This window comes from Protopterus annectens, chromosome 14.part0 (assembly GCF_019279795.1).
Source record: "Protopterus annectens isolate FY-2018-M chromosome 14.part0, PAN1.0, whole genome shotgun sequence".
Lineage (NCBI taxonomy): Eukaryota > Metazoa > Chordata > Ceratodontiformes > Protopteridae > Protopterus > Protopterus annectens.
Window position 1 is genome coordinate 422,462,272 of NC_056748.1, and position 27,895 is coordinate 422,490,166.

Below are 27,895 nucleotides of genomic sequence, written 5' to 3' on the forward strand. Positions count from 1 at the left end.
TTCATCTGAGCTTATGGGCATTTTAGGAATCATCAAAGTTAGATGTGAGTGGTATACTTCTCAGTTGTCCAGATTTTGAAAGAATAGTCAGACTTTTGCCTCATATTTTTGGTCTGTCCCTCATAGAATTTGTAATTGTATGGCAAATCATTGAAGACTGATGTCACTAGATAAAGACATACATATGAGGGGCTGATGAATGAAGAGAATGAGAGGAAGAGAAGGTTGGATGATGTACAGATAGTAAATCATGAAGTGCAGTGGATTAGCAAGGAGGAAGTAAGGATAGCTATGAACAGGATGAAGAACAGGAAGGCTGTTGGTCCAGATGACATACCTGTGGAAGCATGGAGGTGCTTAGGTGAAATGGCAGTGGAGTTTTTAACTAGATTGTTTAATGAAATCTTGGAAAGTGAGAGGATGCCTGAGGAATGGAGAAAAAGTGTTTTGGTACCAATTTTTAAGAATAAGAGTGATGTGCAGAGCTGTAGTAACTACAGAGGGATTAAATTGATCAGTCACAGCATGAAGTTATGGGAAAGAGTAGTGGAAGCTAGCTTAAGAAGGGAGGTGATGATTAGTGATCAGCAATATGGTTTCATGCCAGGAAAGAGCACTACAGATGCAATGTTTGCTTTGAGAGTGTTGATGGAGAAGTACAGAGAATGTCAGAAGGAGTTGCATTGTGTCTTTGTGGATTTAGAGAAAGCATATGACAGGGTGCCTAGAGAGGAGTTGTGGTATTGTATGAGGAAGTCGGGAGTGTAAAGAAGTATGTAAGAGTGGTACAGGATATGTACGAGGGTAGTGTGACAGTGGTGAGGTCTGCGGTGGGAGTGACGGATGCGTTTAAGGTGGAGGTGGGATTACATCAAGGTTCAGCTCTGAGCCCTTTCTTATGTGTAATGGTGATGGACAGGTTGACAGACGAGATCAGACAGGAGTCCCTGTGGACTATGATGTTTGCAGATGACATTGTGATCTGTAGTGAGAGTAGGGAACAGGTGGAGGAGACCCTGGAGAGGTGGATATATGTTCTAGAGAGAAGAGGAATGAAGGTCAGCAGGACTAAGACAGAATATATGTGTGTGAATGAGAGGGAGGATAGAGGAATGGTGAGGATGCAGGGAGTAGAGGTGGCGAAGGTGGATGAGTTTAAATACTTGGGATCAACAGTTCAGAGTAATGGTGAGTGTGGAAGAGAGGTGAAGAAGAGAGTACAGGCAGGATGGAGTGGGTGGAGAAGTGTGTCAGGAGTGATTTGTGACAGACGAGTACCAGTAAGAGTGAAAGGGAAGGTCTACAAGAGGGTAGTGATTCAAGCTATGTTATATGGGTTGGAGACTGTGGCATTGACAAAAATGCAGGAGTCAGAGCTTGACGTGGCAGAGTTGAAGATGTTAAGATTTGCACTGGGTTTGACAAGGATGGACAGGATTAGGAATAAGTATATTAGATGTCAGCCCAGATTGGAAGGTTTGATGACAAAGCCAGAGAGGCAAGATTACATTGGTTTGGACATGTGCTGAGGAGGGATGCAGAGTATATTGGGAAAAAGATGCTAAGGATGAAGCTGCCAGGTAACAAGGAAAAGAGGAAGGCCTAAGATAAGGTTTATGGATGTGGTGAGAGAGGACATGCAGGTGGTTGGTGTGACAGAGCAATATGCAGAGGACAGAAAGAAATGGAAACAATTGATCTGCTGTGGTGACCCCTGACGGGAGCAGCTGAAAGAAGAAGAAGATGAGTTTCTGATCAGATTTCATATCCTTCAGAAACTGCACTGCTATTGCATAATCTGTTAATTCAAGCAACGTTCTAAGTGTATAAGAACAGTATTTAAAATCTGTCCCTGATTTTGGGCCATTGTTCTCCTATTAGTATTGGTTTTGTCCAGATTTTGTTGTGCTTAGAAGACGAGAGGTATGGTAGTAAGAGGGCAGCTTTCTTACTTCAACAGAGACAGAGAGAGAGAGAGAGACAATAGTTGTTGCTGAGTCACTCACTGAAAGAGATTAGTAGCATAAATATCAGACATCCTCAAATAAGTGGGGAAATAAGCTGCCCTACCTGCATGCTTAGCATGGCTCAGATGCAGTGAACACTTGTTTGTCAGAGTCAGATTGAGATTAAGCAAATGATCAGGGCCTGTAGAGTGATACACACTACTTGTTTTTGCCACAGTTTGTTCTAAATGGCTGCCTAAGTCATTTTACTACACAGTTATTCTTCCCTGCAATGGTGAAATTTTGGGCCCACTGATAGGATGTTAGGTGAAGGAGGGATGTTTGCAGGAAATGCGGGTGGGGGGGGGGGGGCACCAAGAAACTGTTCTTGTCCAAAAATTCAGTGCAGAAACCTACATCAGTATTGACCAAAGCAGTAATTCAAAACCTGCTAGCTTCTGCTTTGTCCATATATTTCTTGCACAGTTTATAGAAAATACTCTAACAAAACAGAGTATGTTTGCTTCCATACTCCTAGGTTAAATGGAATGCAAATTATAAAAAGATCTTTTTTTTATTCCAGGACTAATTATATATACTATCGTCACATATCCTGCTCAAAGTTATTAAGATGAGTTTCTCTTAGACATGACTGGTTGTAGGTGGATAAATACACTTCATTAAATAATTATAATTAAAACTAGGTTTGCATTTTGGATCCTGAGCCAGAATGGTTTTCCAAAATGGATAATATGAGCTTGATTTTATTAACAGTAATTTACTTAAAAAAAGGTTACCAGTGATCTACTGCAGAGCTCGGTGTTGGGTCCTCTCCTATTTTGTTTCTATTTATTAGCCCTTCAGACCAGTACTCATGACTTTTGGTTTTCTAAATTTGCAGATGACCATAAATTGAGAGTTGTAATTCAATCTTTCACTGACAAGCAATTGTTCCAACATAGGTTAGATTATGTTAACAACTGGTGCCAGGACAATGGTCTCAAATTAAATTTAAAAAAATGCAGTATTGCTACTTTTAGTTAACAAAACATTTTCCCATATCATGTTGGTGATGATTAGGTACTGTTTTAAGAGATTTAGGCACTCTTGTTGATAATTCCTTATCTTTTGACCATCATAAGGAAAGCATTCTAGCTGACTCTTCTAATTGCCAAAGGCATCTTTAGGTCTGAAAAAGGTTCTAATTCTGATTTACTTTTATTTCATCAGACCCACTATTGAATATGATACCTCTTTTGGTATGGATTTGTCAAAACATATAACTTGAGTGAACTCAGATTCCTGACTAAAAAGATTAGTGGCCTCAAAAATCTTAGTTTTCAGGACAGACTGATAGTTCTCTCTCTATACTCAGTTTCTTAAAGAGTCCACCATAGTGATCTGAGTCTAGCCTTTCAGGCCATAAAAATCTAAACCTCTTTGACAGTCTATTCTTTTAAAGAGCAAATGGTTCCTCATATACTAGTTTATAGGAACTAAACCCTTATCAACAAATAAGTAAGGCATGTTGGCACAATGGATTCATAGTCCAGTTTATTCCCCACCAGTGGTGTAAGCTTCTACTGCATGTCAAACAGAGTAATACACTTGCCACCTTCAAAGTAATCCTAGATAATTGGATGAGAAGCCTCAAATTCTCACCCACCTTATCTTGTACTGACTTAAATAAAGCTGTATGGAATTTTTGAACATCTCTCATTGACTAGGCTTGTAATGATCTGCAGACTCACTGTCTAGTACTTCTCTATGAACCAAAGAAACCCAAATATGGACCCCTTACTGGATACATTTTCCACATAGAACCTGTATGCTGTGGGACTTGTATAGGAATCTCAGTTCTAGTTTGAGCTCTGAGACCGGTATATTTTATATAGCTAGTAAATCATATAAAGAGCTCTGTGGAGGCATAGGACTGACTGGTTTTGTCATGTATTTTTAAAGTAATTAATCATAAAATAAAATCCAGCACAAATCAAAGGTCAAAATGTGACTTAATGCAGGAAAAATATGTAGATAAACTGGTTTTGCTTAAATATTTATCAGTATCTAAGGAATTTCGTCACAGTGTTCCATTTTATAACAGGAACTTCATTTCACGTGATCAAAACAAAAAGACAACAGGAATGTTTTCTTTAATGTCATAAAATGTTTTTAGAATACAAACACAAATGAGCAATTTAAAATAATAAGAAAACCTTATATGAAATGTTTATATCATTCTGAAAATCAATTGAGAAGTTAGTGTGGTGGTGGGAGGAAGAAAACAGATCAAATATTTGATAATATCCAAAACAAGCAAATTCATTCAAAATATTTTTGTTCCAACAAATATACATATATTTGGCAGAAATACCATAAACTTTTTATATGTAAGAATTTCATATCACACGATTAAAACAAGCAGACAACAAAAATAAATTCTGTATTAAACTCTTAAGAATATAAATAAAATAAGTACTAAATAATTTCTCTTAAATATTTTTTATTTTCCTTTAAAAAGGCTAATAATAATAGAGAATATATGTAAATTAATAGAGAAGCTAGTGTGTAAATTTGACATGGAAGAGAAAAAGGGAACAGAAACGGATATAGTATCTGCTAATATCCAAAGCAAGCAAATGTATTTAAAAAAGGGTAAAAGGGTTTTATGACAACAAGTATACATCTAAAACAAACGGAAAGCTCACAAACCACTGTAAAACCAAAGGCGGGTGAAACACAATGAGAGAAGCTGTAATTTCCACAAATTTATTCTTCCAAATAAATGTTCACATCCATATTATTAAGTATTCGATAGAACGTGATTTCATTCACCTCCTGCAAGACTGTCATATTAGGGCCATGAAACCGGATAAAGGTGGGGGTATCGTCTTTATGGACCATTGTAAGTACGTTGAGTACATGCTTGAACATCTAGATTCAACGGCTTACAAATCAGTTACCATAAATGAGATACATGGGGCATATAGGAAAATAAATAACATCTTAAATTATTTATTCTTGGAAGGATATATAGATACAGACACACAAAAGTATCTTTCAATGCCTGCCCCAAGAATTCCAGTATTTTTCGGAACACCTAAGTTACATAAACGGTTGAATGCACCCCCATTTAGGCCAATTATTGATGGGAGAGGATCAGTTACCCAAGCATGCGCAAAATTTGTTGACAGTATCATAAAACCTTTGATTCAAAATGAAAAGCATATCTGTAAAGATTCATGGTCTTTCTTGGAGAACATTAACAAACTTGCATATAACGAGCATGCTCTGTTCCTGACTATTGATGTCAAAGATTTATATACTGTCATACCACAAACAGTTGGCATAGCTTGGGTCAGAGAATATATGTTGTCCAAGAACATGGGGGATGACATTATATACTTAATTGAGACCCTCCTAGAAATAGTTTTGACAAATAATTTTTTCATCTTTGAAAAGCAATTTTATTTGCAAACATCTGGTGTAGCCATGGGCTCACCCTGTGGGGGTACTTTCGCAAATGCAGTCATGGCATACTGGGAGTCCACTATGTTGTTTAAGGATGAACTATTCCTTAATCATGTCACCTGGTACACTCGGTACCAGGATGACATTTTTTGTATCTGGGATGGTGCTAGTGATATAATTCCTTCATTTATTGATAGAATAAATAGGACAACTGATTTCCTAGAGTTCACCTATAGCACAAGTGATACTCAAATTAATTATTTGGATATATTGCTTATTAAAGACAGTGCTAGTAAAAGATTTAAAAGCTGCATATATAGAAAACCAACTTATTCCAACTCTCTTTTGCACTTTACTAGCAATCACTCATATCACCAAAAGAAGGCGGTCATTAAAGGACAGATGGTTAGAGCCGCACGTATGATAACGGACACTCAAGATTTTATTAATGAGTGTGCCAACCTTACCAACATGTTTGAGTCTAGAGGGTATCCATCATCATTGATAACAACTATAGTGGCCGAAGTGACCCAAAAACGGGAAGGGGGTTATTTTTTCCCTTTACTTTTAGGACAAGGCACAGCTACTATTGATCTTAACAATGAACAGGTAACATCGGATGTGGATTTAACTATTACAACAAATACCCAAAATAGTAAATTTACAACCAGCTTTTTGAATACTTATTCCCTAGATTCCATTAAAATAAGGGAAATTGTGTATAAAAACTGGGACATTATTAAAAATGACAAAAGCCTTTGCACCCTTTTAGGAGAAGGTCCAAAAATTACATACAGAAGAGGCAAAAACATAAAAAACATTTTGGAGAAAGGGAAGCCACATGTAAGATCCAATAAACCACAGGGTATGTTCAAGTGTGGTTTTTGCAATCAGTGTAAACATATAAGAGTTACAAAAAGTTTCAACATCAATGGTAAAGAGTATAAGATCAATGGACATTTTAACTGTGAGACAAAATCTATAATTTACGCCGCCCTTTGTAACCATTGCAAAGCATTTTATATCGGTAAGACCGAGAGAATGTTTAAACATAGAATATACGAACATCAATATGCCATAGCAAAGAATGATTCTACCAACGCCTTGGCTAGGCATTGTGTGGAATGTATTGGGCACACATTTAATTATTTAGTTTTACAACACAGGGAAGTGGACATTAGAGGAGGTCCGTGGCAAATACTGTTGGAAATAGATGAATTGCTATGGCAAATTTGAACAAAAGCTCATCTGTTGCCAGGTATTAATGAGGCACAGTCAATCAAATGTGTCCTTAAATGGCTTTCTTATAATAGATAGGTATATTAACCTTCTTTAGATTTAATATATTGACCATTTCTAAATAGATTGTCCACTGGAGTTTTTATCCAATTTGTGACAAATCCCTTTGGCATTACAATGTGCCTTTATACACTAAATAATTGGTTTATTTAATTCATTAAGTGAGGTTTCACAGATAGACCAAATAAGACATTTATATGAGGCAAAGGTGTCTTCCTTGCGATTTGACAAGTGCTAAAATATGTGTATAACAATACTAACACTATTTAATAAGATGAGATCATCTAACAACATATATAATAAGTAATATGTTTTGCTAGATCTCATAATACTTAGTGTTAAACATTTTGTCCTGACATTTATTATCTGCTGCTGCTTTTATTGTATTTACGTTTCATGTTAATCCGGTTTTACAGTATTGTATTTCCATTTTACACAGAGCGTGGATTTTATGTTTAGTAATATGTAACAATACAATACTTAATAATATGGATGTGAACATTTATTTGGAAGAATAAATTTGTGGAAATTACAGCTTCTCTCATTGTGTTTCACCCGCCTTTGGTTTTACAACAAGTATACATCTGTTGAACAAAAGACATCATTCAGAAGTTTTCATTCAATGCTGGTGCAAAAAGGGCCCCAGCATTTATAATTCAAAACTTCTTTTTAGTCCAAGAGTGCAATCATTTCATAAGTAGTATTATGATTAATTACTCTGCCTGTGCCAAGAATACAAAAATAGCCTGCAATTGTTTACGTGTGTATTTAAAGGGCACATTGCATTCTTTTTACAGGTTTTATTACTCAAATGTGTGTTGATTCATTCTAGATCTATATGTGCAAAATGCAATATAGATCATAGCTTGGGGCAAGGAATATGATGTCTAATTTCAAATTCCGTGAGTGGTTTTAGTAGAAAAACTTATCCTAGGGGGCACCCTGCTTTAATGTGTGCACCTGCCACATCTGAAACAATCCATAGGAATATTTTAAATAAACTCTGGGCACTCCTGTATTTGTTCTTACCTAATATTTGGGATAATATCTAAATCGTGTCTGCATTTGATGTTGAATTTATGTGGTTGTGACACTATATCTGTTTGTTTTCTTCCTTGCCCCCAGTACCATACTAACTTCTTTATTGATTTATAGAAAGATATAAAATATTAAGGTGCCCTTACTATTATTTTATTACTTATTTGCACTTGTATTCTAAAACATTTTTCTCATTATATCTTGAAGAAAATAATAGTCCTGTTGTGTGCTTGTCTTGATTGTGTGATATGAGCTTCCTGTATATCAAATGAGTTCTGTGATGCAATTTGTTTGTTTATTTATTTTTGTTGACTTGGAAAGTACAACTGTGATGGATACCCATATTCAGTGGAGAACCGGGGAAAAAAGCTCCAATATTCACATACATAGGCAATATACAGTATATTTTCATTTTTCATATTGTTTATAATATTTTCAGCATGGTTACATGTACATTTTAACATAATAATTAGGTGTGACAGATGATTACTGTTAACCTTGTATCATAAAATTTGTGACTACAGGAAGAGGAGAAAATAAGAGATTATATGTGCATTTGTATAAAGTTGTAGCAGACAGAAATACAAAGAAAAACAAGGGGAGACCGAGTCTGACATTTGTGTTGAAATTAGTAAGTAGTGATACAATGAGGGAGAATGAAGATTAAGTACAAATAGGTAGTTAAGAAATATAATCAGTTAAATGTTTACAGTAGTAGATCGAATGGAAAGTGTAATAATCACCAAATGGGAATTTAGTACAGAACAGCTGTTATGTTTGTCAGAGGTACTGCACCTTGTATTTTCTTCAGGATCAGAAGTTATCCAGGTGTTGAGCAAGAGCAGAGCCAAATCCTTTGCAGATGTTGTTTTAGCAGACTTTTAAAGCATTTGTCATTTTCTGTAAGTTTAACTCTAACGGGATAAGGTTCCACAGTTGTGAGACATGGTAAGAATAGAATGAGCTTCTGACAGAGTTGTTTTCAGTTAGTTACAGATTCCTTAGATACTGATGAAGTTTTAAGTGAAACTGATCTATCTACTCATTTTTCCTGCATTAAAACATTTTTTCACTTTTTTGTGCTGGATTTTGTGATTTATTTGGACTTTATTTGCACCTGCACTGTTTTTCTTGGCTATGAGTAGTTTGCATTATACGTAGATGCTGTAAAGCTTGTCAAATGCTGGCATATCAAGGAAAACAGCCTGTACAAATTTTAGTGAAGATCAAAGTGAACTTCAGTATTAATCTGCTTCTGACATTGCTGGTTTGGTAGCTGTTTTAAGATGTATTTTTTTTTCATTTATAAGTTCTGTTACTAGTAGTACTACTGCTTCTACAAAAATTACTGCTGTTAGAACTAGTATTAGTCACAGATGTGCACTTTGATAAGCTGTAACAGTTCTTCCTTAGCACCTTTAAATAATGCAGTTTTTGTTGTCACATGAGGTTAAATGATGCTTTCTAGCATCACTGAGTAACAATGTAAACTGCACTTTCTTAAGAAGAAAGTTGCCCCCCCCCCCCAGCACATGTTTTAAGAAAGAGAGAGAATGGAGAACATTGACCCAGTCAGCTGATCCTCGTTGTTATCTGAAGTCAGTTACAAATCTGATAAGGTAACATCACTGCTTGATGATCTCTGTTTCTCTTACATTATGAAAAGGCATCTGACATATCCCCAGGGATTTACTAAAATGCTTTGCATGAGCTGTATGGCTTATGTAAAAAGGCCCTGCTCCCACAATGTGCCAGTTTGTGATTGTTCACAAGTAAAATATGATTACCAGCTAATTTGCATGTCTCTGATTCCAGTTTACTACCACAATATACATATCCCCATACCTGTCTGCCCTCCCATTTTCGCTACTACATAATACTTAAAGTTCCACTATGGCATGTATCTATAATGCCTTGGTGACTCAAGTGGCCCCACACTCCCTGATCCCCCTTATGCTCTTGGTTCCATTCGACATTTCCATTTAAGTGTAATCCCTGGTGTGTAGTGAAACCTCTCCCACCCAGATTGTCATACTGCTGTTGGTGCTGTTACAGCACTTCCATTTAAGAATAATTCCTGATGCCTAGTGGCTCTTCCCAGCACCCCATCCCTGTTTTGCTCTTCGTGCCATTAAGTCACTTTAATCTTTAATTATCCCAGGTGTATACTGGTTCATCCACCCCAATACCAGTACTGCTATTAGTGGTCTTATGGTACCTGCATGTAAGAGTATTCCCTGGTGTCTACTGAGCCCCACACCCCTCCAATCCCCATACCATGGTTATGGCAGGCAGTGGTACCACAACACGGTAGGGGACATTCATGCATGTAGATACCGTACTTTAGGTTTCTGAGGGGGGAGCACATGGATAATTAGGATAACCCTCTCCCCTGGAGTACCTCATTAACAATCGGCACAGCAACAGGGCCAGCCATATGCAGTGCTACACATCTTCATGGCAGAGGACCAGACAAATATTAGGTGGTTGCTGAACTGGGAAAAGGTACTGTGATATGTACACAGAGGTATACACATCACAGTCCTTTAATGAGTCTTGGCCATGGTTTTGTCATCCCTGTGAATGGACTATTTGCATCATCAACACCCTGCAATCGATAAAACTGTAGAAACTGAAAGTAGCAGTAGCACTCATTGCTTCATAATATGAACTCAGGTTGCACTTTCCTTGAATAGTCATTTATATGATGAATGGGAATAAAAAAATGATGTTAATGTTTAAATTACCTTCAGTCAGTTCCAGTTGTAAAGGACGCTACCAAACAGTGAAGTCATTAATTGTTATGCACCATGAACTAAGTCAGCCTCAGCAGCTGTAAATGCAGCAGTTTGCACAGATATTGATTTTTTTTTTGTTTACAGACTTTCAGTGACCATGTTAATCAATAGCTGTAAAGTAACCATGTCATCTTGTGTGATGTAGCATCTCTTCACCAAACCCTTTAAAATGCTTGTTTGCTTCCCTTATCTGAATGATATGCCATTTATATATTTTTGCAAATTTGCATCAGATCCCATCCTGTTGCTGAATTTCTGTGATGTGCATGCTTGTGTAAACCTTATCACAAATGGTAGTTAAATTCTGCTATGTGGAAGTTCAGGATGTTGTAACATGATCTAGTAAACCCTTGGAAACATCATTAAAGGCAACTGGTTTTACTAATATAGCATGGAATCCTGTTTGCAAAATGAACTGTGCTTCTAATTAAGCATCAGGATTTAATACCAGAAGTCAAGACTGCCATTTAGTAATGGATGCAGATGTCAGGTGAATAAAGTTAGCAAGATTACATTACAGTGGAATTCAAAATGCTTGCATTTTGTAGTAAGGGAATGTTGTTTCAAATGCAAGCAAATCTCTATTTATCTATTTATTTAAAATTTGTTTACTGGGGTTGGGCACAGTGCATAAGTCACTAATTTGACTAGCAGCCCAGGTATACCAGGAAAGTAAGACTAAGAGAAATGGAAAGAATATACAAAATAAGAGTAAGTAAAACTGTAATATACATTATTTACAATACTCGAACAAAGCCATTCTGCAGGGTCCACAAGACTACACTTTTAGCACTTTTGTTCACTTAATGGAAAGATACTATCAGATGAAGTCTTTTCATTAAAAGGACAAAAGTGCTAAAAGTGTAGTTTTGTGATTTTTGAGGAGTGTTTTTATTTGGAATTGTTCTTTTACACTATTGTTCTGCTTTGGTGGTTTATTTTGCATGTTTGATTATTTAGAATAAATCGGTACAAGTCTCATTTACAAACTGAATTGTCTGTGATAATTACAACTTCAGTGAGGAGTGCAGATTGGTACAATAGAGAGGCAGTAAGGGACAGTAAGTGTGTAAGTAGCATGAGAAGGTGAAAATGAGATAGCTCAGGTTAGGTGATATGGTTACATGAGACGAGATGACATTTGGCTGATGAGAGGAAGTTGGCTTTTAGTTGAGTCCTAAATTTTGGGATAAATGTATCTTTTTTATTTGTGGGGGAATGTCTGTCTCACTACGATATTTGAATTCTTGGGATCCTATGAGAGGGGTCAACCCTTTGTTGAACAGGGAGCCTTTTTTCATTATTTTACAATGATGCTCATTTTTTAGAAAAATTGATAATAAATTTACGTATTTTATTGAATATTGTGTGAGTGTGTGTTGTGTTTGCTTCAATGCTGTGACTATGAGAGGGAGGGCAAAGCTAATGCAGAAATCTAGGGGCATTAAATATTATCAGTATGTTGCTCATCTGAATCTGCTTGTTATAATACTACCTATGGCTTTACATAGCATGCAATTCAAAGTAGTAACTCTGTGGTTCAGCACTATAGCTACAGTCATTCCCCTGCATAAGGAAGGGCAGCCCCAGACGTCTGAGCAGCCTAGTATGCAAAGCCATGGAAATACTTATTATGGAATTAATAAATTGGGACATAGAGGGCTTCCAAACACTAGACCTATTTCCGTTTGGATACATCAAGGGCAGGTCATGCTTGCTCAGTCTGGCAGATTTTTTTGAAAAGGTCACCAAAACAGTGGATGAAGACAAAATGTTACACACCATATACCTTGACCTGCCAAAGCTTTTGACACAATTCCCCACTCAGGCATAGTATAAAAACTAAATAAACTGGGAATAAACCCTGTGTCACACACTGGATTGACAAATGGCTCAGAGATATGATGCAAAATAGGAGAAGTTGCCTCCACAGAGAGACTAGTCATGAGTGGAGTCCCCAGGGTTTTGTGCTGGAACCTCTCCTGTTTGTCATCTACTTTTTGAAGTAAAAGTCAATACCAAAGGGCTTTGGCTGACTAAGTTTGCAGATGACTGCAAGCTAGGAGCAGTCACTGAATCAACTAATGACTTAACCATCCTGTAGGAAGGTTTGCCTCAGATAAATAACTGGTGTCAAATCATGGTCTGAAACTAAATGCCTCAAAAAATGCATTATTATATCCTTTGGGGAGTCAACTACCCCAAGGGAGCTACCACATTGACAATACTCCCCTAAGAGTTGACCCACATGTTTGGAATTTGGGAACTTATGTGGGCAGTGACCTAACTTTTGATCAGCATGTGTCTTTTGTTGTAAGAAAGCCCTTCTATATACAATCAACAGAACATGCTGGAGGGACAGGTTCATAACCCAGAGACTGCTCATGCTATGGAATAGACTTTCCATACATGTCAAGCAGAGTACCTCACTGGCCCTCTTCAAGAGAAATCTTGATGAGTGGATGGGAAATAGAAAATACACCCCAGGGATCACTTCAGTGGCTCTACTCGACAGAGGCACTAGGAACTAAGGTCGGGTGGCATGATACCAGGGTAATCCTATGGGCTAGGCTTGTAAAGGCTCCAAGGCCATTAGCCTAGTACACACCTTAGAACTTATATATCAACATATAGCAAATCAGTTCCTGCCTACACAATGGCTATAATACAGTTTTAGGTACACACAGCCACAGAAAACCCTGACATTCTTGACATCTAGAAGCACCAAAGTAGTAGAAGGCTAATGTGGAGGAATCCGTGACTGTGAAGGTCCATAGATGATTAGATGATACATGTATCATATGCATGACATCAGCCACATCTCCTCACCCATTAATATGTTAATGAATGCCTGTTTACATGCATGCCTAATGGAGGTTGCATAATCCAGTGCATTCAGGAATCATTCAATGCCTACAAAAAACTATTTTCCATGGATTATCAGGTCTTGCCTAGACTACAATAAAGTGGCCCAAAATTTGCAGCCTCTGTCCCAGAGTTAATTAAATAAGACATGTTGGTAAGACAGCTATGTGTCTCAGAGGATCCCCATGCTTTGGAATAGGCTGCCCATCCATGCAAACAGAGTCCAGCCCTAACACTATTTAAATGCAAACTTGACCAATGGATGGGAAATCAGAAATTTACCCCAGGTCTAGCCCCCATGTCTCTGATAGACAGAGGTAGGCAGTACTGCCCAAACTAACATATTCCCCACATAACCTCAAGAAAATTCCAAACCTACCCCCTCCTAATAAAAGCCCAAGATACACAGGGACGCAATTGGGTTGGATTGTACATCTAGGCTTATAAATATGTCCTGGTGGTCGTTAACCTAGTATATACCTATGAACTTCTAAGGCAGTCAGAACATGCTTAACTGAATTGTAGCTTGACTGCGGTAGTTTAGAAGGACTAGTAGTTTATCAGGAACATTTCTGGGTATGATAACAGTATTGTAACTACTTGCAAATTATTGGTACTGTTGATCATCTAGCTGTATAATTCCTACTGTGTGAGGCTACAATATGTATTCTTAACTGTGACACACCCCACCTGTAAATGTATGACCAGTTCTTTATTGTAAATGCAGCTATGCCATTCATTCATTCTTCATTCATTCATTCATTCATTCACTTTATAGTAACCATTTTGAAAAGTAATCACAGCATAACAGTCTTAAGCAGACTGTGTTATGTTAGCTCTGATAAATAAGGCAGTCAGTGAGCTACTACATGATGTATATAACTGGTTCACTATATGAGGATATCAGACAGACAATGCATACTTACGTACTGATACATATACTGGTTCATAGGTGATTACTGGGCTAATGAGCCCAGGGGCCTTTTTTAAGCCTAGCCATGCTTCCCAAAGGTGAGAATCAAAACTTGTACCTTATGACTGTAAGATAAAATACTATATACATTATACCACCTCCAAATCCAAAAGTGCCATAGTAAATGGTGTTGCATTCCAGAAATGTTCAGTCCATAGTACATGCTAATTGTCAGCTCACTCAACAAAGAAAGTGTGCTGAGCACTTATCAGTGCAAAGTGCATCTATCTGCACACACACCACAATGCCTTCATGTTGACACTGGTATATGCACTCCTCCCTACCTATCCTGCAACTGATATCTGCTGGTTTAGCCTACTTTATAACTTGACCCGTATATACATTTAAAACACTTTCCTTTGCTTTTGATTATATGTTCTAAAGCGTGCACGTAGCATTCTTCTCTTTACATTGTCTATGTTAAATGTAGCAGAAACTTTTCATATCGTCTCCATGCAGTCATTAGTCGACCGAATTGAAGATGCCCAATATTGTTAAGAATACTAAACTTTAGGTATTACCTGGTTCCACATAACTCTTAAAGTATTATCACGTTCTCATTTTCTTTCTTTCTGAATTATGTAAATTTCATTCTAACATGAAAGGTGTTACTTTTACTCTTCCACTCTTTTCACAGTGGTGATGAAATCAGAGATTTATATGATCAAAATATTTTTATTATTCAGCATTTTCAGAAATAAGTGATAACTTCCTGCCCAGTATCAGACATTCTCTGTATCCAAAAACTCATTGAAGTTCCGTCTTGTCTATGGTTCCTTGCTCACCACCTGTAACACCAAATGTTTCTCACCATTTTATTACATGTGCTATTAATCCCATGTTAATTCTAAGGTTCTCTAAGTTCCTTAGTTATGTTTCTTTAGCATGTTGCTGTATTTCCATTCCCCTGCACATGAATGAAATGCCACATTGTACCTCCACTTTAAGGTTTATTGTGGCTATGGTCTGGGTTTCAACATGAGTTTCGTAGCTCCAGTGTTCTGGGGAAGTAAGATGGCACTACATTCTAAGAAAATGGTTTGTCTTTTTAATGGAGATAAAGTATCTCTAAAAAATTACTCCAGTATGAGATTACCTCCATCTTCACACATGTTGGAAGTCTTATTAAGAACTATTTTCCCTGCTAACTGCATAAATCTAAACTCTTTTCAACAGCTGCCAAACTCTCACCAGATCACTGTGTATCTATTATAACTATAATGACACTTCTGAAACTATGGTGACATCTTCTGTTATTTTGCAACCCCTATAGATGACATGATTTCATTTCTTTTTGCTTTTTAGTTTTGTTTTTATTTGTTCTTGCCCTTATATTGCCGTGAAATAACCACACCAGTTTGGATCTGATCAGTGTTTATTTTATAGGACATTCTTTGTGTCTTCATATTAATACTTACAAATCAATTAATTTCTTTATTTCCTTTATTTCATCATCACAATAGTATACTTGAGTTGCTTTAACAGCTGTTTCCTTCTTATGACATTCAAGCTATTTTCAGTTGATTCTAATCAGCAATTTATGTACATAATTTGACGTTTTATCATCTGGACTTTACTCCATAGCATGACGCCAAAGACCAGCCATCCAGACCATAGCATACTATTCTCAGATAATTTAGGACTCTCTTACTGAGCAAAAGACTACAAGTCTGAAATTGTTAGTAACAGAAGGTTGTGGTCTTCTACCTTCACAAAATACCTCTTGCTCCAAATTGCCCCCAACAAGCACCCTTTTGATGACCATCTCCCTACCCTTTTAAAAAGTTCCACTGTAGAAGTCTGCCTTGCTAGATCTGAGATACTGCCAATTCTAAATTAATGTGTTGAAAAACATGTTGGATCAACCCCCACACCCATGAGTCTTAATGCCCTCTTCACCATCTTCTCAAGCTCCATCTGCCAAACTGGCATTATCCAATTCACTGACAGAGACTGGCAAAGATTTTTCCTGCTTCCACTGCAGATGACATAAAGTGTTTGCCCATGAGGGGCGATCAAATTTTTACCCACCTGATTGGGCATGTAAGCTCCTTATCTCCTTTTCCAGGAAAATGTAATGCCTTTTTTCCTAATTGATCAGTCTGACATTGTTTCAGCAATATTATGATAGCATGATTGTTGACCACCATATTACCTTCCACACCATCAGCAGGATTATCCTAAATTTTGGCTACCCAGAAGTTCATTTATTCTCAGTTATCCATGATAAATGAATAAGATCAGTGTAGTCCACATCACATAAATGCCATATTAAGAATGATCCTCTAAATTCCCACCATTATTTCAGGTGATAGGTTCCTGTCCTAAGGTAGCCTCTTATCTGCCTGAGGGGTCCTAAGCCAGCCCAGACTTTTATCACCTTGTTTACTACCTAGTTTTTTTAGTAGTCCTTGTACCATAACATTTGGCAAATGAAATACAGTACTGTTAGCTGAGCCTTCATGCTTTGAAACAAATTTGTCATCTAGCTACCTAATAATTCACTAGCACATATAAAGGACAGACTCCTTTTACAAAGTTCAGGAATGACCTATATACTGCCCTACATGCCTTCCTAGTATTAATGACAAGAAGGTATTATTCCTTAATCAGCTAATCTGCCCTGTACTGCTGATAAGCCATACTTCATATTGTGCTTGTGCTTGGAGATAATCGGCTTCTGGAACCAAAGTCATGAATTTGCAAAAGCCGTAACTGTGAGACACCATTCGGTATGTCATTGACCACTTCAGGAGAGTGTCTGGAAGAATAGCATGTTAAATGTTAATAGTTACACTCTGCAGTACCAGACTTTCCAATAGTGCTAACACCTTTCAGGTTTTGATGACCTGCTTCTCAATGCGTACACTACTGCTTGGCATTTGGTGCTGCAAAAACATATCCATGTATTGGCTATTTTGTTTGTTACAAAACTCATAGTACCCATAACAGCATCAGCTCTAAATATGAAGTATCTTTAATCACACTTACTGGACTACACTCTGGCTTCAAGACAGGGCTCCAAAAATTATTTATACTGAAGACACTCCTCCATGCCTATTGCCTAAATGCATCAGTGTGTAATACAACATATGGGCTGTGCAACCAGTTTTCTTGCAAAGGGACATCTTATTGTGGTGCTGGATGAACTCGGACCAGGCCAGCCTCTCTGACTTCATGATACTAACACAGTCATACTTCACTTTTATCCCTTTCTGCAAACTGGCCAGTGATGTGGTAGATGCCCTGCCTGGTGCAATGGCTCTGCATGCAAGGTTTAGAAAGATCCAAGAGTGACATCACTACACATTCTCTGGTCTTCTTCTAACCAGATAGCTGACTGATTTCGCCCTTCAAGGTTTCTACCTCCATAATGGGCAGGCTGAAAATCTGGGCCTCAAAATCAGCCTCAAGGTCTAGAAAGAACAGAGTTTTACTGAACCTTTCAGTTTTTCTAGTGGCAGCTGATACACAGCTCTTACATAAATGTGTCAGCTTTCCTTGTATGCTTTCTTTCTTTACTAGTGATCCCTCACCTAAAGCATAACTGTAGCAATTTTTTTAAATGAAGCAGATTAGCTCACACACCTCATTGGCATAGTTTTGCCAGAGAAGTTACTGTCCGATAGTCTCATGCCCAACAGGTGCCAATCCTATTACCCCTCAACCCAACAGCTGGATTATCCCACCCCATTGGATCTGGTCTGTGCTCCCTGAATTTCCAGTTATTTCAATCCCTGATGATTTTGACCACATCATGTAATGATGTTTGGTTCACCCTGGCAGCCACACTATTGACCTCATAATTCCCTGATTCTCGTTCAGCATATGACAATGAGAGCAAGCTGAATGTTCTCCAGATGCTTCTTAAGTATAAAGCCCAAGAGTATACATTTAAGCTGAAGGGACAGTGCCTCAAATGGTCCTGCCACTCTACGCATTCGAACCTCTTTGTTTAAGAGATTCCTAGCCACCTTGAATCTATCAATGAGTGACTTTAAATTATTTACTGACTCACTTTGCATGGGACAGACCACTCTGAAAGGGAAACCATTTTTAAATCCATCCACTAGAAAGTGCACAACCTGTGAGTTAGGACACCATTCTACTTATTTTCTAAGACCTGCCATTTCAGTGGTGTATGTATTACTCATGGACAGTCAACTTTGTATAATATGTGCTCATCCTCTTCCCTTGGAAAGTCCCCACCGTTTCAAATTTCAGTCACTGGCATTGCAGATCTCCCTTCATTCTTACCCTGAACTTTGCTCAGGGTTCCTGGATCCTCTTTTTTGAAGCAGGTAGTGAGTATATGGAGGCACCATAGTGGGACATATGTGTGCAGAATGACACACTGTTCATTTCTGTACAGAATGACACACTGTCCATGTGCACTTGTAGGTGTTAAATGCTGATCATGGCTTGGAAGCCAGCCACAGCACCTCTACAAATTGCTGTGGTTGATCCCTATTGATCATAATGCCCATCCAAAATTTGAATGCTTGTGCTCCATTTATCTGTTATAAGCTTACTGAATCTCTGATTATACTGTAACCATGTCTGGCCTTCATGTTTTACACGCTTCCCTGATACTAAGTTAATATGTGGTCAGATTTTAGGGTACTTTCTACATATATATTCATGTCATACATGAAATGTAAAGAACAATTATCACAGGTCTTGTATTTAAACCTGGAGCTATAACATTTCCCCTATGGCTGTCAGGGCAGCCAAAAGGTCTTGAGGCTCAGGCCAATCTTGATTTTGATCCTCTGAGACCCATCCTTGTCAAGGAAATCAAAGATAGACAGCTCCACAGTGGAGTTGGATAAGGTCCTGACTACAAAGCAGGGACCCAGGTTAAGTATCAGCTTTGGTGTCTGTAGGAGCTGATCTAAAAAGGAAGATATGGAGCAACCACTGCTGGCTTGATCATCCAGGAATGAGGGAGACGGCTCTAGCTTGCCACTTGGATGATACATAGCAGGGACACTGTACCATTACATCTATGAAGTATGGACCTAGGGAACACACACTGATATTGTGCAAAAGCAAGCACCACAGGATCTAACATGAGGAAACAACCCCCTGGCAGCAATAGCATGCAACACAGCTGAGACAACTGCAGACGGAAAATGGTTCTCCTCTAAGGGAAGGTAGGTCTGCCTTCTCCCTTACTCTTAATGCCAGGAGAAATAAATGCACTGATTGGACTTTTCAAGCAGGAACAAATGGGCCAGAATGCTCTCACCTCTTCCAGGAATGCTTCTCCATTGCCCCTGCAGAATGAAAGTGCATATGAGGTGCAGGCAATGGAGCAATGATGCTGTGTCTTACAGGGATGAAAAAAAAGGAAAAAAGGAATAAAAACAAAGTGGCCTACTCTTTCTCTTATGCAGGAAAGCCACTATTTCTCATATTTCTCATATTTTAAAACTAGATAAAGACTCCAACAATTGGCTTCATACAGATCTATTTCATTTCTAAACTGCAATTATAAATGATGTCTATAATGGCAGCTAGATTAGCCAGGGAACTACTTCAACTTATTCATGGTGAACAGAGTGGCTTTATTGCAGGCCATCCATACCTCTCAACTGTACAGATTTTCACAGAATGTCCATATTTTCATCGCATATTTTTTGTGTGTTCCTCATAATAGGTTCATAGGTAGGTACTAGGCTGTTGGACCTAGGGCCTATATAAGCCTAGCCAAAAAGGTACCCTGGCTTTCGCCACCCAAGAAAATTATTTTCCTGTACCCCTGTCGAGCAGAGCACAGAAGTTATCCCTGGGGTGAATTTCCTATTTTCCATCCAGTCATCAAGATTTTTCTTGAAGAGTGCTAATGAGGAGGTCTGTTTGACATAGGTAGTCTGTTCCAGAGTATAGGAAGTCTCTGGGACAGGAATCTATCCCTCCTGCATGTTCTGTTTATTGTAGTGACAAGGTTTAGGTCCTTACAACATGTAGTTCAGAGGGATTGGGATTTCTTTAAGTGGAGCATGTCCAACAGCTCTGGGTTTGACATAGCTTTGTATGTTAGGCAGAGATTGCCTCTGAGTAGGCGATATGTGACGGAGTAAAGCTGGAGTTTTTTGAGACGGTCTGCATAGGGTATCTGTTTGAGGCCAGTAATCCTCTTTGTGAGGTATTTCTGTGGCCTCTCCAGTTGTTGTAATAATTAATGTCAGCCTTGCATGTTTTCTTTCATGATGTGCCCGCACTTTTCACCCCCATTTAATCCCTTCTGGCTTTCCTGTATATTACTGTATATGCTGAACATTCTAATGTATTAGAATGTCTTATTTTCTTCCCTTTCCTGACCTTCATTAGCTACCTATATTTCTAATAATTTCCTTATAAATTACTAACCATATTTCTCATACCATATCCCTCATTCACAGCACAAACCAAAACCAAAAAAATTTACAACCAACATTCTATGTCCAACTTTTTTCCCTTCTCCCTCATCTCTGCTGAGCATTCCTGATGTCTCCTTTACCTTCTCCCAGTTGGCATATTTGTTCCAGTGGGGGCAAGGGCCAGGCATCTCCAATCCGGATGAGATTCCTGCAATCAGTTTGTTTCTACCCAAGGAGCTTGATCGCCTATGTAGTCCCCCTCTGGCAAGCATCAGGTGGTAGGGCTAGTTTCAGATCAAATGAAGAGGCTTCCCTCAAATAAAGCAATCCCCACAGTGATCCCCTTGCATTCTACACAGTGCTGCCTGCACAACGAATATGCACACCACATAGAAAGTTAAGGCTATGAGATGCTAGTAAGTTTCATCTTGTTGTTATGGGTTTGATTCCTTCATTCCTCACTTGCACAATGTACATCTCTGAAAAGTGTTTACCTGTCAACTTCTTTCCTCAAGAAATGTGGGGAATTGTTTTCTGGCTATTAGTACAGAGGGTTAAGGCTGCAAGCTGTAAATGAGCTACTTCCTGTGGTAGAAGGTGTTATTCTTTTAGCCTTCCTTTGCCTACTGTATGAACCTGAGCAAATCACTTACCCAGACTGTGCTTTGGAACAAATGGGGGTTTGGGCTAGGCTCGTTAATGGTCTCCTGGACTGCGTGCCTAGTGATTACTTATAACTTAGCATTGTATGCTCATCAGGGTAACTTCCCCAGAGTTTAGAGCACCCAGTGCTCCCATTAAGTGTTACCCCAGTGTTGGGTCAAAGCCAGAGATATGATACAGTGTCAAAAGCTTTGGATCAGTCTAGGGACTTGGTTGACAGTAGTTTACCATTGTTCCTATGTTGGTTTATAATGTTGGTGAAGTGAAGGAAGGTGGTGGTTGTATTGTGGTGGGGTATGAAACCATGTTGTGTTTCAGAGAAAATATTATTTGAATTTAGGTGATGTAGAAGCTGAGCATGAATACATTTCTCAAGTATTTTTGTTGGGGGAGAGGATTGCAATGGTTCTGTTGATGTGCCATCTTTCTGTAAAGGTATAATAAAAGATTTGTGCAGATAGAAGGAATGTATTTTTTGGATATAGAGCTACATATCAATATAGACTCCAGAAAAGCAATTGCATCTGCAGCCATTTTTAAATAGTCCAAGAGGAATTGATCAGCAGTTAGGGTGGTTGGTTTTAGCTTAAGTATGAGTTCTTTAATGGTGGAGGTAAGTACCGAGCTGAAGTCAAATAGCTTTGGTTTGCAGTCAGGTTTTCCTCCATCTATGTCACATGGATGGAGTTTCTTTCTCTATATTGCTTTGTTTGTATACTTGACAATAAGACAAAAATATGCAAGAATTGTGTAGCTTCCCTGATGACTCAAAGTGAAGGAAAAATGCAGTATGTTTACATACATGCTCATGTAAGTCTTGTTATGTTCATCTGGGTTTTGTTTCCTGCACACTAAAATGTTTTCAGTTATATTTTTGGCTGTTCCTGAATTTAATAAAATATTGCTGAAAATTAATTTTAGGGTGAACTTCCTCAAAAACATATCTGCTAATGTACTGATTTTTTTATAGCATATTAGGAAGATGCCATGTAAAATAATATACTTTGAGTAACTTAAGTTTTTGTTTGTTTTAATTTGACTAAAATATTTTACTCAGCAGCTATTGGCTTCTGTCTGAAATATTTATACGGCATATGCAGCTATGTGTAGAACGATAAAAAACATCAAGTTGCTTTAAACTGAATTATATCTAGTGATCATTGCAAAAATCATTGTGTCTAGATAGTTTCAGAATTTTTTCCTATCTCAATTAATTTAGGAGCTGAACTAATCCTTTAAGTCAGACACATCCCAGAAAGCAATATTTGGCATTCCAACAGAATGAAGTCTTTTTCTCCTGGGGTATTCAAGGAAAGGTTTAGTTGAGATAGATGAATAGAAGCTGTTGCTTTTGGCAAGAGTTAGATGTCTTGCATTTTGTTTCAGAATTAGTCTGATGTTTTGTTCTAATAAGCTTGTTTAGTAAACCTATGAGTACTATATCATTGTTCTTTCAAGTGTACTCAACTAAAACAACCAAGGTGAAAATTAGCTAGCATCTGATGATACCTGAAATAAATGATTTTCAGTTGAAGACAAGAAACTTGCAAGAAGTATCAGGATGGTGTTATATAGGTGTCACTAGATGTTCCATCAGAAGTATTAATATGCTCCACCTCAATCAAGCAAGCCTCATTTGATTGTAATCTGTACAGGCAATTTGTTAATTAAGTCTCAGAAAGTTTTGACTTCAGTCCCTTACTACTGTAGGTGAATTCAGTTCCTTGCAGTTAAGCTCCTTTCATCACGTTCCCACCAAAAGAATCTATACATATCCCAGCACTGGGAATAGCATGCCAATACATTTCCCCAGTTAACTTTTACAGCTCTGACTAGCTGTACTCATTTTCAGTTGTATTTTCCTTTTTACATCAAAAGGGTATTAAAAGCGCTATATGCTGTGAGTATGCATAACAGCATATTTAACTGTGTTGTTCTTTTTTATGTTAGTTTGATCCTTTTTGTCTTCGTACTAACACTGGCTAATCACATCCTACTAAAAGTGAGTTTTGCATAAAACACTACACCTCCTTGAAAAAGATATAATTACCAACATGTGTGGCTGGAAATAATCTCTTGCCTGCCAAAAAAAAAAAAAATAATGTTGAGAAAACTATATCTTAGGATAACTGTTATTTTGTTACAGTGATCTTTAATTTCTGAAACATAATAACTGAAAACAGTTATTACAGGTGGCTACACTCAAGGAATATGTCTTTGTGAAATACATCACACCAGAAGTCATTTCTTCCATTAGAAAGCTGGTTCTGGTAATTCAGGTTCACCTATATGACCATGCTGTGTATATCAGCTGCCAAAATCTGACCACCATACAAGTGGAACATTAGCTTAACATTTGTCCAGAGAGCTGTCAGCTTTGCTAGTCATGCCATTAACAACTGTATATTTTTCTTTGTCTTCTTCCAGTTGCCTTTCAAGCATTTGTTTCTTTGTGCAGTACCCTGGTGGCTGAGAAAAATGGATGTCCTAGAGTCACAGAAGAGAGGCTGTTACACAGGCAGCTATCTTTTCTTTCTTCTGTTTACTCTATATGCTGTTTCTCCTGTAGCAGAATACCTACAGTTCTGAGTCCCCTCACCCATGCATCTTCTCATGTATCTATCCCCTCGATATATCATGCGTTCTGTTTGGTGGGGGGAGGGTTAATCTTTGTTTCATGCTGCAAGCTGTGAACTTGATTGGAATCTCAATTCTACCGGTTGGACACATCAGTGTCAACTGTTGTATCACACCCTCCCTGGTTCATAGGTAGGTACTAGGCTATCGGCCCAAGGGCCTACGTAAGCAGAGCCAACAAGGTTCCCTGTCTTACGCCACCCAAGAAAGTTATTTTCCTGTACCACTGTTGAGCAGAGACACAGAAGTGATCCCCAGGATGTATTTCCTATTTCCCATCCACTCATCAAGATTTTTCTTGAGTGCTAATGAAGAACTTTGCTTGACATAGATGGGTAGCCTGTTCCAGAGTATGGGAAGTCTCTGGGACAAATATCCCTCCAGCATGTCCTGATTATTGTGTTGACAAGGTTTAGGTCCCTAAAGTGTGTAGCTCAGAGGGATTGGGATTTCTTTAGGTGTAGCATGTCCAACAGCTCTGGGTTTGACATAGCTTTATATGTTAGGCAGAGATCACCTCGGAGTAGGCGATATGCTATGGAGTAAAGCTGGAGTGTTTTGAGGCGGTCAGTGTAGGGCATTTGTTTGAGGACAGTAATCCTCTTTGTGAGGTACTTCTGTGGCCTTTCCAGCTGCTGCAGATGTCTTGTGAGGTACATTCCAAAAGGTGCGTTGTACCCTATAATGGGTCTAATGATTGTCGAGTAGAGGGGACAATGACCTCATTTTTTCTGGTGAGCACTTCCAGCACCAGGATCAGTAATAGATGCTGTTGCAACAGGTAGCATACTCACCTTTGGTACTGAAGGCTATGAGTTCTAGTCCCATAGGTAGATGGATTACTGACACAGCAGTGCAGCATAAGGGGGAGCTGCACTTCTGAATATGTTGTCTTTCCGATGAGACATTAAACTAAGGCTCCAACTGGTTCAGTTGGTGGTAGCTTAAATGGAAGTAAGATATCCAACAGTAACTATTGAAAAGAGTTGGCAAAGTACCCCAATGAACTGCACAGATTTCCCCGACAGTATAAATACCACCTTGGGACTCCATTGAAAAAGAGAGCCTAGTGGGACTAACCTGGTCAACAAAAGGATAAAAACAAAGTCCTCTGGTATTTGGATCGCAGTCAGGGGGCTTCATTTACTCTATACCTCAGAATGGGTGATTTTGTGCCAAGTCTTGTCTCATACACGTCCACACCAGCTCCTCCAGCACCAGGACCAGTAATCAAATCTCTAGTGTCTGCGTCACAGTCAGGGCTTCATTTCTCTGTGCTATAGTGCTGACAGCAGCTAGTAACCTGGAATAAATGTTGATTTATTATTTTATTTATTTATTTGGTAATCATGTAGGTGGACTGGTCCAGAGACCCTTTTCAGCAATGACCCAGGCTCAGAGGCAGTAAGTAATGCAATAAATTTAAGTTCTGCAATTCAAATGTGATAGAGCTATTAGAAATGTTATACAGTTATTACTCATTTCTAATAAAGTTTTAGGTTGCAAAACAGTTTGACTGCATGAGGTCTAAAATTGAATTTCCTTGGAAATAATGCATGGAAGTGAGTAAAAAATAAATATTACAGAGAGAGGCCTAGAGACTAAAGAGATAACACAGGAGTAAAAAGCGTTAAATGTCTAAGGAAAATTCTTGACAGACTAGAAGCCTTTTTAGAATTTTAAACCTTTTAAAAACCGTATCCCTTATCCTTAAACCATTTATAAGCAACTTCCTTGAAGAGGTGCTTAAAAAGGTGGTACTTAAACTTGGTAAAAGTTCATTCTAAAACTGGCAATGACCACACATGCTGATTTCATAAAACTTACTGAGAAACTGCAGGTTTTCAGATGATCTATGACTGTATCAAAACAATTCTTTTTAAAGAAAAAGTATTCCTTAAGCTTTTAGCTTATTGAAAGCAAGTCTGCCTCAATAGCATGTTGATAGTTGTTGCAAGTCAGCAATCTTGCTTTTTGACAGAAAAGTTTAAAATTCTTATTTATCTGATGCTGCTCCTTCCATGTACACATATCTGGTTTGTGCATCCTGCCACCAGAGACTTAATAATAGGTTCCTTTTAAAAAACAGACTTTGGCAAGCCTTGTATAGATACACTGAAAACTTATAACAAATGTCGTATGACCAACATTTTTTAAAACTTTGGCTCCAGTCCGGGGGAAATAATTTAAATATTTAGAGCCACAGAATGTTTATCTTTCTTTTATCCATGATTTAGTGTACTTTGCAAAGGCGCTGACTGCCAGGTGCTGATGAGCACAAAGGCTGTTTATATTTTGCAATGCCAGCACACCAGATTGTATGGTAAGCAAGTCACTGTGCCTGGAACTCGACCAAGAAAACATTGATGAATAGGTATTTGAAACTGCTTTTAGAAAAATCAAAAAGGCTGTCACTGATCACCTAACTGCAGTATTTATTAAGTTTAGTGTGCTGCCTTTTGAAGTTTTACCCTCTGAAAACTAACATGATGAAAGATTTGAGTCTTCATTATGAACAATAAGACAGCTGTTATGCTGGGTATAACATGATTCCACCAGAGTTAATATATTTACAACACTGAAAGCATTCTTATATTATATTGTATATTTTATATTTCTTATTTTCTGCACATTTACAAAGCTGTGTTGTGAAAAAAAACACCATATGACTTAATATAGCTGTGATATTTACTTTTATGACATTTGTGATGTTTACTACTTTGCTTTAAGAAAAATGCAAATCAAGTTGATTCCAGATACTTCAGCAAAAACATTGATAGGGTAGAAGAAATAGAAAAGAAAGTTTTTGTTTCTGCATTTGCCATTCCCTGTACTATTCCTGTGATGCTTCTAGCAAACCAGTCATTAAATTGATTCAGCAATTTCAGGTGAAATATAAGCTTCTGAAATATTTAGTTTGGTGTAAAGCCATGAAAACTGTGAGTACCAAGGATATTGGTTTCTTGAAACTCTCTCACTGGAATCCAACTACAAAAATGGATCAAATGCATACAAAACATACAAATTAAAGAGCATTATTAATGTGGTCATATTTCATTTTCCTCTGTCATGGAAGCGAGTGTTCAGAAACTGGTTTAAGGCAAAATATCAAAGCATATCATTGGGATATGCAGTAATTTATTTGTGTTGTTAGATCAGACATCAGGGTGCTTTCGTCTAGTATTAAGTCCAGCCCCAGTACAATACATAAGACTTGCCCTTTACTTATTTTTATTTTACCAGTTGCACTTTTGATTAAGTGGAAGGCGGAATAAAAAACATGCTCCAGGAAAATGGGCATAACGTAAGCAGTGCTGTTAAAATAATGCATAAATGTAGACTGTTCTTTGAGTTATATGTTCTAGCTGGAAGGTATATATGCCCTTTCAAAATGGTGCTCATTTTAACTACCAAGTTAATATATTTTATGTCTGAACCAAGATTTGTGTAACTGAGCTTGTATGCTTTTTTCCCTAAGGTATTAGGCTAAGCATCATTTTCCCAGCAGTACTAGATGATTTTATGAACTTACACAGAGTTTATTATTTGCTAATCATATCTACTGTGTTTCTGTCTCTAACCCAAAGCTTCTGATAAGTTATACTTTCCTACACTCTTCTAGCCCGCTCTCTCTTCTAGTTCTTATTTTTTTTTCTTTCTGTCCTATTTTTACAGTATATATTACAAAAGCAGTGTTTGTGTTCTGCTATACATATATGAATCCGTATCATAACACTGAAACCTATAAGATCGAACCCATTTCACTGAAAACTTATAACGCTGAAAACTGATAACACTGAAAACTGATAACACAAAGTGCAGAACTGTATAGAATCATGT